Here is a 15,672-nt window from a genome sequence, read left to right as displayed (position 1 = left end):
TTATCTGCATCCCTTCCCACTCAGCTACCACCAGCGACTGTGGTTCTCCAAGAAAAGAGGGGCGTGCAGGTAAAGAAGGAAGGGGAAAGGCCCCGAAAACCTCATCAAGTGATGAGTACAATCAGAAAAGGTCACTGGAAGGGAAAGTCATGACAGTGTGTCAGGTGGATCATTCGGAAATGCCTGAAGACAGGGCTGGAGAGAGGGCTCTGTGGTTCAGAATACATGTGGCCCTTGCCTAAGACCCAAGATTAGTTCCCAGCACCCATGTCAAGGAATTCACAGCCACCCGTAACTTCAGCTCCAGCGGATACAATACTCCCTTCTTTTTAAGCCTCCAGTTAATTTTTTTTTTATGTATTTAATATTGTCAATACTACCTGTACGACGGCTGTTGAGTAAAGGCATTATCTCTCCCCTAAGGTACATGTATTCGAAGCATACATTTCATGTATTTAAATGACAAGTATGCAGTGTCAAGACCTGAAGGGCATACACAGAGAACTTAAAAATGCAAAGCCCAGTGAAGAAATAGAAACTCAACTGTTAAATTTATTACTGAGATGGGAAGCAAGATTTGCAGCGATAACCTATAAAGGAAAAAGACACCTGGGATGACAGACAAGCAGTAATGTCCCAACATCTGGAAGCCCATGGACATGTTCTTCACCAACAAAAGGTCTTGAGAAGCTTTTCTGTGCTGCTGTAGTCCAGGGTTTTGTTTTTGTTTTTGTTTTTAATCTAATGCATGGAAGTTAATGATTACAAACTTTTTAAAACATGAAGATCTGACGAGCATCAGAAGAACAAACAGAAGTGGTTCAACTGTGACCTTGTCATTGCAAAACCTTCAGCTGTATGGCTGGGGATGTGGCTCAGGCAGCGAGGTGCTCACATGTAGGCACAGGGACCTGAGTTTCACCCCTCAGCATCCATATTAACAAGTAAGCTGTGGGTGGCCGGCACCCACAGGTCAGTGTCGAGAGCAGAGACATGCAGAGTGATCACTGAGGCCCACTGGAGCCAGCATAGCCGAACTGGGAAGATCCAGGTAAAAAGTGAGAGACTGCTGCACAAGAACATGGTGGAAATGACTGAGGAAGATACTCGAGGTTTACGTCTGGCCTTCACACAAATGCACGCCCTCACAGATGCATGCACACTCATGAACACACACACACATATGCACACATACACGTGTGCGCACACAGGCACACACCTGGGGTCTGCGCAGTCTGAGATATGAATTCCACCTAACCGACTGTTCTTACATGCTGTTAACAAAAGCATCACAAACCTTAGCTAGCTCTGATAGTGGTGACCAAGAGATATCAACATGAAGGTCATATATGTAGGAGGAGCACACCATGTTCCTCTTCTGAGAGCTGCACCAGAGCCAAGCTTCACCTACGCATGTTCTACACCTATCACTAAATCCTTGAGGTACCTTAGCAGCCATCACTGATGACGATGCCAGCATCTACAAACACTGCAGCTGAACAACGCATCCTTATCGTGAGATTTGAACAGAGGCTTCTCTAATGCAACACCTAGGCTTGTCATACCATAGTTCTTTCTGCTTCCTAAACCAGACAACTCACTGCTGTGCAGAAATGACCTCTACCGGATCACCTCTGCCTCTAGTCCTCCCTTCCCTGTCAGAACTCTACCTGGGCCAGCTCAACTGTCATTGCCATGGCTTTCCTCTTGTTGGAAGCACACACAGAGAATTAGAACTACGGCAGCCGACTTACAGTATGAGGGAATTACCTACCGAGTTATAGCAGCGCCACACCCAGCATGGCAAGCACCAGTGGCTGCCTGCATCTCCAGGCTAGCTCTGAAGCTGCTATCATCAAGATCTGTGCAACACCAACCCTAAGAGACTGTCTCCTTTTCTTCCACAGATCCAGAAGTTCAGTGACACTCCACATCTATTCACTTGCAATGGGTGTCACATTCTGTAACTGTGTTCACACACACACACACACACACACACACACACACACACACGTTCTATTCTGCCTCACTTATGCCTATGCAGGCCCCCAACTCCCCACTCTGTCTCCACTGAGAAATCATAGAAGAAGCAAGGTCCAGCTGAATAATATACTGTGGAAGGAAACACTGACAAAAGGATGTTAGAACTGTTAACATTGGGGAAACGAGCAGGCAGAAGCCACGGTGCAGCAGGCCCTCGAAGGAACTACTAGAGAGTCGAGTACAAACATTTCCGCAACCCTATCTGGACAGCTCCTCCAGGACAACAGGGACCCTGTCTCTTTGGGGGCAGCTCCTCTGGAACAACAGAGATGCTGATGAAGAGAGAATATTAGGCTTTGCATCAGCCAAAGGAAGAGGAAGAGTGTGTATTCAAGTCTGCAGAAGCCGAGTGAGGAGATGCTAGAACAGAAGGAGCTGGGAGACAGTGACACCTCACACTTGGAAGCTAGTGACCCAGCATCCCCGCTGTGAACCACAAGGAGCCCAGGGACAGAATGACCTTAGCAATGACTCACAAGGAGAGTCAAAATGAGTCATACAGGGAGGGCTCCATCATTACTACATAAGCCAAGTAAGCTGGACTTAGAAAAACTAATATCCTGTGTCTTCGTTCACACACAGTATCTAGACTTGAATTTATACACCTGTGTGTGCACGTGTGCTCACATGTGTGTTATGTGTGTCCATGCATGCGTCTGTCTGTCCGTGTGTGTACGTGTGCATGTGTATATCTGTATGAGTGCGCGTATGTGTGTGCACGTGTCTGTCTCTGTTTGTGTACAAGTGTGTGTGTGCAAGCATGTGCATGGACATGTGTCAGTCCATATGTGTACATGTATGTGTGTGTGCATGCTTGTGTATATATATGTGTACTCAGGACCTGAAAGTAGAAAGGGGTCTGAGAGGAAAAGAGGTCTGGAGGAGGGGTGACGGAAAACATGCACTATGAACGCAGGAGGGACGTGGGGAGAGGAACTAGGAAGAGTGGGCGACAGGACAGTACGATGGGAGAGAATAAAGTGTCACAGGGTACACCTTTACATGGTGTGCCAGCTTAGAAAGTGGATGGCCATAAGGGACACAACTTCCTGACCTATATTCCACAGGTCCGGCTGTGCACGTCCATAAACATGAGCTTTTGTTTAATTACTTGATTTAATAAACATTCAGCATTCATTATGGGACAAGTCCTGCTTGAAACGCTTTATAAGTAATCTGAAACACCTTCAAACAACAACAAAAGCAGTCCCGGGGCACTGAGGGCTACCTTCCAAGAAATGTCTGTAAGCACCCAAGGGAAAAGTCGAATTTCAAGATTAAAATAGTCAAGCAGGAACTTCTAGAAAGCCTGGGTGGCAGCAGCAGGTGGGCATCCCCAGCATTGGGGACAGGTCATGACCTTTTCTGCCTTGCTAGCAGGATTTGTGAAGAGCTGTTACATCCTGAACTGTGTGCTCAGCTATGATCAATAGGCCTGGCTGGAGAGGGGTGAGGGGCACTGGCCATGCCATAAAGAGCTGGAAAGGAGGAGTCAGGAGACACCATGGGGACACCATGACAGGTTCTTGACGGAAGAGGGCTCGGGTAGCTCCCTCACAGCCAGGGCTGTTCACTTAGAGACCAAGCACAGCTCTGACTCCGCAGTCCTCATCCTCACCATGGTTTCAGGCAATGGAACTGAACACACCTGGGGGACATCTTTTCTTCTCTCCTTTTCCCAACATTACCAAGCTATCTCAAATGTTCAGACTATGGTCAGTGCAAAGACAAGTGATGTCTGTTGCCGAGGCTCTTACTTTGGGTGGATGAATGCTGTAACTTATCTTCATAGGTGGAGAAGGGGCGGGAAGCAGGAAGGGGCAGAACCCAGGCTTTCCATTTAAGGGGTTCTTGTTTTATGAGTCAGTTTTCCAACTGTAACAAAGGTTGGCCTGGAGCTAATTTTGCAGTCCAGACTGGCCTCAAACTCCTGACAACCCTCCTGTGTTCCTAGGACCAATCCTAGGGCATCCCAAACACATGCTGTTGACTTTATTATAACAAGCTTATGAAAACGTGCTCTCAAGTAGACTGCATGAAAAGAAAAAAACTTGATTGATATTTCAACTTCAACTCTGTCTTTTCATCAAATTTAACTTGAGCTCTGTAGAGTAGGAAACCAAATTCTCAGCTCCTCTGTTTGTTCTTTAACTAATTATCCATGGACTCTAAGTCTTAAAACAGCTCCATGCATCCCAATAACTTATCAAAAGTCCCTGGACCCCTGCACTAAGAGACACTAGAAGACGACCCTTATAAATCAATGGTTCAAATATCAATCCTACAGTCTCCAGAGGCAGCTCAATCTTCCTTGATAGTAGCATTTCTTTAATTTGAAAAAAAAAAAAAACCCTACACTATAATTCACCTTGATTTTCTGAAATTAGACTTTTATGAAGGGAAGCCCCACTATTTGTTGCTATCACAAGCAGAATGCATTTTTAAACATCCTCTTGTTTTAAAGGAAAACAGATATGGTGGACGAAGTTAAAGTGACTAAAGATAAAGACCGAGGAAGAAGACGGTCCTCTGCTTTCTTAGTTCAGAGACACTGACGGCTTCTCTCTTTGCAAGCCTCAAAGTTCCCTTTTTAATGTATTAACAAAAATGGAGGACCCCCAGTATTTACCCTAACTCCTAATAATAGTTCCAGGAAGCAAGAGACATCTCGGTTTATAAAGTAAAGGAAGGAAATAAGATTTGGAGGGAACTAGGTTGTCACTAGGCAGTAAAGAGTTTTGTGATTTTATTTGGTTTTGCTTTGTTTTCTGCAGTGGCTCCCTTCTTCGTCTTATGTGAGGTCTCTGGGGGAATTAAGTGAGGTTTGTTTTTTTTTGTTTGTTTGGTTTTTTTTTTTTTCATCTTTTCTCTATTTGTATCTTTGGATATTTGGTTTTAGACTCAGATCCAAGTTATCTGCATGTGTTAAACTGCTAGTTGACAGCACAGATAAACCAAGTGCATTTTTCTCTCTTTAATTATTAAATTGAACAGTTTAATAATGCAATTCTCCAACCGAAAAATGGATTGTATTCCAAAGCTCATAAATGCATGGTTGGCTGAAATCAAAATGTATTTCTCCAGATTGAGGTTGGCAATAAATGCCAGGCAACCCAGAACCCAAGCTTTACTCCTACAAAATGTTCAGGCCTCTGTAAACTTTGGATAAAGAAGAGTTTACTCAGGATACAGGAATGTCAGCAGAGGCCATCTCTGCCACTCAACAAGCCACTATCTCCTAAAAGGCTGAGGCTGGGGCATGCTGAGATTTTTAATCCCAGCATCTGGGAGCCTGAGGCAAGGTCAAGGCCAGCCCAGGTTACATCACCCAAAACAAATACCTCTGCCTCTGCAACCTGCAAGCCATTTCTGGCTCTGGGGACAAGAAACAGGACACTTGGTCTTTGAGACCCACCCTCTCTGCTCACTACCTCACTAGTCTCAGGAAGTTCTTCCTCTAAGACTTCCGTCTGTCCACCCCATTGTCTTCCTTCCCAAACGCACAATCCTATTGTTACTGCACTACAAACAGGCTCAGTTCATTCAGAAATGACTGGAGCTCCTCAAACAGGGTCCTTTAAGAGGATCAAACCATGTGGCTACGACATGACATCACGTGTATCTCCCTCTGTGTCCATAAGTACAAATTCTTTTCTAGCCTCTGTATGAACGGCTCTTTCTCTGAGCCATTTGTCTTAGACTAAATAAATTGTAAAAACAAAACAAACAGCAGCAATAAAAAAAAAAAAAAAGTCATGGAACGTTTTCATTCCATCCTTGAAGGATCAAACAAGATTAATGGTAAAGTATGTTTGATTATAGGGAGGGACCAGATCACATCCTGGGAGTGTGGAGTTTGAAATCAGGGCAGGAACAGGATAAGCAATAAGGACACCTGGGTGCACGGTGTTGGCAAGAACAAGAAATGAGAAATGAACTTCAAAAATAACTTCAGCAGAAAAATATACTTAATAGCTTTTCAATTTAGGACATGCCAACCCTACTGGAAATACCTAAAGGTAGTTTTTAAAGATTTTTATTTTACAGCTTGGAACGGCAGTATAATAGTGAATACTACAGAATAAAGCATAACGGTTCCTGTTTCCTCGTCATTTGATGTACAAGCGAAGAAAAGGCCTCAGCATATGATGGATGTAGTGATGGGACCATTGCAAACGCAGAGGTAACTTGCATGCTTTTCCTTTTTATTAAAAAATAAACAGGCATATTTTAATTATTCACTAGGATGCTAATATCAAACCAGTGTGATGACAGTGAACATTCTACCAACAGATTTCTGTCACTTCAGTGCAGCATGATCTACATTCCCTCCCAACACGTTGACTCTTTGGAGCCTCCTCTGTTGTCCCTGCCCAATTTAGCAGCTTATAAGCAGAGGAAGCTGACTTTCCCATGCCCCACTTGGTGATAAATTTTTCACAAAAGGCAAACGAGCACACTCATTCCTGGGTAGCAGTGAGAAAACATCATCCCGAGAACTGAAGTCAAGGCAAGTCCGGCCTCTCCTCCTCCATCAGCACTGGCATCAGATCTCCTCTTGGATTTATACGCTGAACCTCATTCATGTATTCTAAGTAGAAAAATGGCCTCCTATTTACCCTTGTAGCTTTTGCTAGAAATTTTTAATGTACTGTTTTCCCTTGTTACATAAACAGAAAAGTAAAAAGATAGCCAGCCTATGCCATGTTCTGTAATAAACCCTACCAGCGTGGGCTGTGGAGGGTCTTACATAAGGAAGCAGAGGCCTTAGTTCTTAGACTGCAAACAATCTGGTTTCACCCAGATCTCAGGTCCCAGCAAAATGACTCCCTGCTCTCTTGCCTCTGCTCCTCATGCAGGATATGGCGTTCCCAGCTACTATTGTTTTGGCTTCTAATGTGTTTTTGATGGTTAGTGTTCAACTGTCAATTTGACATAACCCAAAAACACCTGGGGAAAAAACTCTTAAGGAACTGTCTAGATCAGGCTGGCCTGTGGGCATGTCCTCATGGGGACTGTCTTGATTGTTAACTGATATGAGAAGCCTAAGCTCACTGAGGGCAGCGCCATTGCTAGGCAGGTGATGATACACTGCAGGAGGGGGAGTGTAAACACATGGGCTGGCATGCATTTATTTGACTCTACTCTTGACTGTGATAGTCTGCAACCTGGAACTGTAAACTGCATAACCCTTCTCGCCCCAGTTGTTCACAGTCAGGGTATTTTATCACACCAACAGAAACACAACCAGGGCAACGCTCCAAGTCACTCCTGCTCTGCAGGGCTTCCTTGGCTTCATCTCCTGGCCAGCCACGCTGTCACCTCCATTTCCTCCAAATTTCCCATCTCCAGCAGAAACGCACACCACAGTAGGTATGCTGCCGAAACGCCAATGCAACCACTGAACCACCATCAAGAGGAGTCAGGAGTTAGGGGATCAAGTCTTTGTTTGTCCCGGGTGCTGGGCCTGGAAGACATCCCATAGATCCCACTAGCTGAAAGAATGAATGGAGGAAGGATGACTCGCTAGTCCAGTGCTCAGTCCTCAGACTAAAAGCTTTCCATGCCCCGACTCTGAGGAAGCCTCCACTCCTCAGGTAGTTCTAAGCTCTAAACGACTTTCTGACTGAACTTCTGCTCTCCAGCCATAGCTCCACCTCTTCCCCACACACACTGGAGTAACTCTCTGGGACACGCTGCCTCTGTACATCCCTGCAACACAGACCCCATAACTTTCCATCCAAAAGGCCTTCCTTCACATCTGTGCCCAACAAGACTCATAAGAGTCAACAGCTTTGTGAGTTCTTCTGACTCCCTCACAGAGGTTAGCAAGGAGATGTGCATGGAAACAATGTCCCTGTGGTCCCTTCGTTCCCACAGAGCAAACCAAGTTCTCTGCTATTAACTCGTATACAAGACGTAAGAGATGGGTATCCTTGGCGTAATTCCGTCCTGCGTGTTTGTTCTGTGGAACAGCAGGCAGTTGTTTTCCATCTGGCTTCTCTCCACACCGAAGCGCCCACCTCCACCTCATGGAAGACTTGATGGACACAGACATGAGCCCTCCTAGGCCTCAGAACTACCTTTTCGGTTGTGAACTAAAGGCTGACAAAGACTATCACTTTAAAGTGCATAATGATCAAAATGAGCACCAGTTATCATTGAGAACGATCAGTTTAGGGGCAGGGACAAAAGATAAATTACACGTCGCAGAGGCAGAAGCAATGATCTATGAAAGCAGTCCAATTAAAGTAACACTGGCAACTTTGAAAATGTCTGTACAACCAACAGTTTCCCTTGGGGGGCTTCGAAATGACACCATCTGTGGTCTTAAGGTTCAAGTGTGGCTCCGGACCTGTGCACATTAGTGGACAGTAGCTGCAGAGAAAGATGCAGAGTCAGAAGATGAAGATGAGGAGGATGTAAAACTCTTAGGCCTGTCTGGAAAGCAATCTGCTCCTGGAGGTGGTAACAAGATTCCAAAGGAAAAAGTAAAACTTGATGAAGATGAGGAGGACGATGATGAAGATGATGAGGACGATTTTGATGAAGAGGAAACTGAAGAAAAGTTTCCAGTGAAAACATCTGTATGAGATAACCCTGCCAAAAATGCACAAAAATCAAACCAAAATGGAAAAGACTTAAAATCATCAACACCAAGATCAAAGGGTTAAGAGTCCTTCAAAAAACAGGGAAAAAAACTCCTAAAACACCAAAAGGACTTAGTTCTGTGGAAGACATTAAGGCAAAAATGCAAGCAGGTACAGAAAAAGGTGGTTCTCTTCCCAAAGGGGAAGCCAAGTTCATTAATTATGTGAGGAATTGTTTCGGATGACTGACCAGGAGGCTATTCAAGATCCCTGGCAGTGGAGGACATCTCGTTAAGAAAACGGTTTAAATGGTTTGAAATGCTCCGCCTTACTTCATTTCTGCAGTAGCTGATATCTGGCTGTCCTTTTTATAATGCAAAGTGAGAACTTTCCCTACTGTGTTTGATAAATGTTGTCCAGGTTCAATTGTCAAGAATGTGTTGACTAAAATGCCTGTTAACTTTTCAAGGATGGAACTCCACCCTTGACTTGGTTTTATGTATGGAATGTTATGATAGGACGTAGTAATATGGTCAGATAGTAATATGGTGGTCAGATGTGGAAATGGTAGGGAGACAAATATACATGTAAAATAAACTCAGTGTTTTAATAAAGTAAAGAGAGAGAGAGAGAGAGAGAGAGAGACACGTACCATCTCATGGTCAGTCTCCATTTACTTATTTACTGTCTCCCTTCTGTCTCATAAGCCTTCTTCTCAGTCCACACAGCTCAGAACGGGGCAGAACCTCAAATAAATCCCGCAGCCAACATGTAGAAGATGGGGGAAGAAACAATGGTCTATCTTTCCTACAGTGAAGGACAACAAATGATTTTAAAAGATTGAGAATTCGCTCTTAACAAACAGCAGCAACAGGATAAAAACGAGCGCCAGTTTGCTGTTCAGTCTACTCTGGACTATAAGAACGGCTGATGCGGCCAAGCCCTTGGCCTGGCCTAGAGAACAGCTGACCCATGGGATCAGACCTCTCAGGGAAAACAGGTTCAGCCTAACAAGCAGACAATTTACAAAAGCAGCTTGTGGAACAAGGGATTTGTTCTCTGCTGGCTACCAAGAGTCCCTTTCAAGCTTGAGACTCTTTAAATGACAGTTGAACTTCAGGATTTAGAAGAGTCCTGTCCTGATCAGCAGCGGTTCAGGTTCAGGGTCCTGCCCGCTACACAGAAGCACTCAGGGCCAGTTTTTACCTACTTCTGAGAAAGCATTAACCACCCCCTGCCATGCCACCCAGGTAACCACCACCACCCCACCACACCCACTCAGATAACCACCACCACCCCACCACACCCACTCAGGTAACCACCACCACCCCACCACATCCACCCAGGTAACTACCAGCACTCTCCATGCCCACCCAGGTAACCACCAGCACTCTACCATGTCCACCCAAGACCCAAGGAAGCACAAACCACCCCACTGCCACACCCACTCAGGACCAGCTGACACCTGAATCTCTGACAGTTGGATTTATCAACAGTATAACTACGAAGCTCTCCAGGAAATCCTCATTAAAAATTCTTGTTGAAGAGTGATGGCCTAGACAGTCCTCTCAGCAGTGTTCTTTTACCGCCTACATGGGCTTAATATTTTAGTTCCTCCTGAGTTTGGCCACTTTTGTATTTCAGGTGTTCTCATGGTAGAAAGAGAGGTTTGAGGTCAATGAACTCTTTTAAAATGAACAAAAAACATTACTTAGGCAAACATGTTTCCATTTTAAAGATTCGTTCTTATTTTACGTGCATGAATAGATAGATGGCTAGATATCTATATACCATGCACCTGCCTGGTGTCCTTGGAGGTCAGAAAACAGTATCATGTCCCCTGGAACTGCAACCACAGATGGCTGTAAACTGCCATGTGGAGGCTGGCAACAGGGCAAGTGTCCTCTGCAAGAGCCTTGGATGTGACAGACAGGCCCTCCACCACTGAGCTGCATCCCCAGGCCCCCACCGTCAACGTACAAACCTTCATTTAGACTCTTTGACTGGCAAATAACAGTCGAACCAATGAACAAGCACAGATCTCTTTAGTGGCTCACACACAGAAACGGCAGCAGGCTCTAACTCCAGCTTCAAGATCCCATCTCCTGCTTGCCTAAGTTCCCAGGAAGACAAAAATTACATAGGGGATCACTGAAGTTTATGGACGTTTTAAAAGCCATGTTAACATTTGAAAAGAATAGGGGCTTACGCTGTATTTTCCTCCCTCCAATTTGCAGCTTCAATCAGCTAACAATGGCTTCTTTTGTATTCACTTCCATGGGGGGGGGCACAGAACTAAGCTGTTGATTTCCAAAATGCCCATTCCTTACCTAAGTCTTTTACTGAATGGCTTGCTGAGCAATTTAACACAGAGGGTCTCTCTCTTCTTTATTCTAGAAATGGCAGTATAACCTTCTGCTTGGTCAGCCAGTTTTTCCTCCAGTTAACATAACTTTCTATATTTGAAAAAAAATACACCTTTTTCACTTATTTGTTCTTAGGAAGTAAACCTAGAGACCTTCAAATATTTTTTCTTTGAAATCAAATAAAGAAATATTCATCCATGCAGAAGAAAAGAGCGCACAGGAGAGTCTCTGCCCCGCTTTATAATATTACGGCACGTGGTGCAGTCTCGTGTCAGTATTTATTTCCAGTCATTTAGTTTATGATCGAGAATAACTTTTGATTACTGATGCTCGCAGTATTACTCACTCTGTCTTGGACTGTTTGAGGACCTGTATTTTTATTACAAAGTCCAATAAAAATAAAGTGAAAAGCCCACAGGTCCCCAAACTGCTTCCTGGCTGCGGCTGTACAGTCACTCATTTCCAATCTGGAAGGAACTTCCTCCCCCGTCAGTCTCTGTCGCTAGCTCATAAGCAAATTTATCTCCTAATGCCTCCTTCTTTATTTTAGCCATTAATCTCCCATTGAGAATCCTACCAAATGCTTTCTGCAGATAAAAATATTTACTGTTTACTAGATTTGCCCATTCCACACAACACATATTGCTTAAAGGGGAGAAAAATCAATCTTCGCTCCCTGAATTCAAGTTTGTTAGTTTGACTCCGTATGTTTTCCTCGGAAGTAAGAAATCCTATTTCTTTTGCTACGGGTGGAATTATGTCCAAACAAAAGATGTCAAAATTGTAACCTTGGCCTCCTCAGAATATGGGCTAATTTGGAAATGGGGCGATTGAGTTTGTAATCAGTTAAGATGAAACGCACTGAGTAAAGCATCCATTGTCTGGCTGGAGTCTGTGGAAGAGAGAAGACTCCATGTGATGGCAGAGGTTCCGGTTGGAGCGGTGAACCCATCAGGCCAGGGAAGCAGACCTGGACCTTCTTTCCTTCCGGGAGCTTGTAGTTTACATCTTTCCTTCGAGAGCTTGTAGTTTACAAAAGACATCGAGGGGGTGAGTGGGTCTGAACCTGCAGAAATGTCTGCTGTGAAAGTGGATGGCGGGGCAGGGCAAACATGGCAGGCCTGCATTTAAATTTAAATTTCCTCCCCAGATGGGATGGCAAGTTAGTTTTCACCCTATGCGAGATTTAACTCCCCGGCCTAGTTTAAGGAAGTGTGAACAAAGTTACACTTCAGTGGGGCCCGTGTGCACAGCTTCTCTCACTGTCTCCCCTGAGCAGCACAGCAGCTGGAGCCTTTTTCCTTCGATCAAAAAACCAAAGCAAAAGTTCTTCCCTCTTGCTCACCCTCCCCTCTCAGTCCAACTGTGAAGTCTTACAAAGTTCCACAACAGTCCACTGCTTTGCAGTGCCTCAAGACCGTCTTGGAGATGCAGCCTCTGGGTCACAGTTACAGGCTGCTAGCCAGGGCCATGCCATTTAGTAAGGCCACTCCATTTTAACAGAACTGTGACCATCGCCAGAACTATAGTAATTTAGTGCCTTATATTACGATTATATGAAGTAACTATGTCTAGATTCTTTTCCCCACCCACAGAGCTGCTTTAGGCACAGTCTGCCCTGTGAACGACTCATCAGTCACGTGATCTACACAGAGACTGTACTCTTCCTCTGAAACCTACAAGGAGGGAACCTATCTCCTGCCATGTGGGCCTGCACATGTGTCCTGTGAGCCCCTGCAAAGCTGTCTGTCTGTCCACACCACTAATAACTGCTCTAAGAAATCTCTTACCAGAAAGGGCAATCCGCCTCAGTGTCCTCCTTGAACCTTAAACCGGAAGTCTTTTTCACATGGGTTTTAGTCCGCCACATCTATATTCTTATGCTTTCTACAGTGATGGAGTCTTAGTCATAGTTCTTCTTTTCGTAAGTTAAATGCTTTTACTTATGAAACACACGACCTTGTTTTAAAAAGACATTTAAAAAAAAAAAAAGCCAGGCTGGCACACCATGGGGATCAGAATGCACCATCTGTATCAGTACTCCTTGAGCAAGGAAGACTTGCAGCACATGACAGGGGGGCTCAGTGTGGCTTGTGACAATCTTCTGGCGTCACTTGCTATTTGAATCATATTCAAGCTTTAGGTATTAATTTGCTCTTAATCGTTGCATGGTTTTGTTTTTTTGTTTCTTGTGGTCAAAGTGAGTCTCCCAGGACTTTCCCGGTTCTTTTATCATTTAATGACCTCACATACATTATTCTCCTATTTCTCTGCTTCATATCAATGTCCCTGCATGACTCTGTTCTTAGTAGGCTGAATTTCAAATCAGCTAACCCCTGGCTCCTGCTTCTCTCCAACCCCACTACCTTGCAAAATTCTGGCCGAGTTCAAAACTCATTCCACATTCCGTCGAGGTGCACTCTCCTCCGGTCCTGTATTTCTGCGAATGCTTCTCCTCACAGATCCGCGTCAGCAGTTCAAGCCTGATGACTTTTCGATTGCATCTGTAGTGCGTCGCCACTCTACACTTATTTATCACGCCTGTATTATTCCTGAAGATAAGGTCTAGAATAACCTGGAGGAGAGCTTGTTAGCTGTTGCCCGCGTGCGGATGGCCCTACCTTCCCGAAGATAAAGGCGGTTCTACATCTTCGCCTTCTTAAAGTGTGCACTGTGCAGCATCCCTTGGCATATGTGCACCGGCCTGCTTCCCGAGTCTGTTTTCTCTAAGCATGCCACTTCCTATCTTGTCACCTTTTAGGGACCTGATGAAAGCAAATGTAGCTCCCCCTCCCCCACCCTCATTCTTCTCATATTACCTCCACCCACCCCAGCTCTTTACTGCCATTTCTCTCCCCAGATTTCCACTGATTCAATCAAAGTCCCACGCACATCACTCCCTCCAGAAGCACCCTGAATTCTCATCCTCAAGGCTTGGGCTGGGCCCAACAAAGACATGGGTGCAGAACCTCAGGCGCAACTGTAAATGATCTGTTCTTCCACCTGCTTCTTAAAAATCCATTTCCACTTCTCTCTCATGCGCCTGGTGGAGTCAAGTTGCCGGACAACCTAGAGCTGTGTGCTGTTTCATTTGGCTACAGGTCAGAAGAGCTCCCATGGCTTCTGTAACTTCTAAGGTACAGAAGAGTAAAAGATGTGACAGGTTTGCAAGCACAGGAATCTGGATTATAACTAATGGCAATTTGTAACCAGATTCATTTTATAGATCTCTTTTCTAATGAGTTCATATCTAACATTTTCATCAATCCTCAAAGCTCTGGGATGGGCACGGAAAAGCATGGCTGAACATCACATAGCTCCAGAGCTACAGTCAACAGCTTCTACATAACGCCTGCAGCAGCCTAGTGGAAAGATTCAGTTGTGTCCCCTTTCTTACTAATAGGATAGTGTAGAAGTCATGCTGAGATTCAATCGCTTGTGAGGTTACTGGCTTACAGTTTATTCTCATATCTTAATTGTTTGATAACACATTAATTTAATTGTACAAGGTTGGGTCATGCAGAGGGGTCTTCCTCTGACTGCACTCCTTCGCTGGAAATATTCTGAGAGAATAATAAATAAGATTCACACACAAGTAGAACATGAGTCACTTAGGTGACTCTCAGTCTGCTTTCTGAGGTTAGCACGAGATACTGCACATAGCACATATTAAATACAAGTTATTAGGTATATTGGCTCGCAGGTCTGGAGACTGGAGAGTCCAGGAACACAGCATGGGTGAGGATTACTGTGCTGATTCCAAGCAAGGCAGAAAGCACACAGGAGACAGAGACAGAGAACAAAAGTCAGTCAGACACACAGCAGACTGCTCATGCCTGTGGAAATGGCATTAATCTACACATAAGGGCTAATGTAAGAACCTCTTAAAGGTCCCACCTCTTAAGACTAGCAGCTAGGAGTTCCAACTCAGCCCAAATGTGGGGGTAGGCATTTAGGTCGGTGCTGCACCGAGCCACATGCAAATGCCTTGGCTAACTGAGGTATTATTTATAAACAGCAGCGCACTAACACACTTCCACTTGTCCAGACTTGTTTCTAAACAACCTACATGGTGTAAATCACAGACTTGTAACAATTTAATTTTAAAATAATGGACAAAGGTGTTGATGGAGGATTCCAGACACACCAGAATACTGATGGACTTGCATACCAGTTATTAATAGCTAGAAAATGGCAGGAACAGTGTTCAGGCACTGGAAAGTTGGGAGCTGAAGACACAGACCCTGAGATAATTCAGATATGCAGGTTAACAGAGAGGTTCTTTAAGTCAGCTGCCGTAATAGGAAACACGATTTCAATGGGTTTAAAGACAAGGGCTCAGTTTAAGAGTAAAATGTTGTAATTAAATGACAATCTCAAAATTAACAACAACAACAAAAAGCCCCAAAACCCAACATATTCACTGGCATAAATTTTACCTGGTGGGTTGAAAAGCAAACTTGAGATACAAAATAAAAGATAAGGTGCATGAATAAATAAACACATTAATGCCTTTGTAATTCCTAATTTTCTGTTTGGAGAACAAAAGTACTAAGAACAGTGATAATGACTGTGATGATGGTAAAGGTGGTGATGATGGTGGTGTTGGTGGTGATGGTGGTGTTAGTGATGGTGGTGATGGTGATGATGGTGGTGCAGGTGGTGATGGTGAT

At 44.4% G+C, this 15,672-nt stretch overlaps 1 protein-coding gene and 1 pseudogene across 1 annotated transcript in view; one reads left to right on the top strand and one right to left on the bottom strand.

Moving 5' to 3' along the window:
• Dera (deoxyribose-phosphate aldolase) overlaps positions 1 to 15,672 on the bottom strand; it is an 81,963-nt gene that overhangs the window by 18,690 nt on the left and 47,601 nt on the right. The gene's annotated exons all lie outside the window — the stretch shown is intronic.
• On the top strand, positions 8,076 to 9,097 carry LOC117714933 (nucleophosmin pseudogene; annotated as a pseudogene).

This window comes from Arvicanthis niloticus, chromosome 9, assembly GCF_011762505.2.
Source record: "Arvicanthis niloticus isolate mArvNil1 chromosome 9, mArvNil1.pat.X, whole genome shotgun sequence".
In the NCBI taxonomy this organism is placed as follows: Eukaryota; Metazoa; Chordata; class Mammalia; order Rodentia; family Muridae; genus Arvicanthis; species Arvicanthis niloticus.
This window is presented reverse-complemented; position numbering and strand designations above follow the sequence as displayed.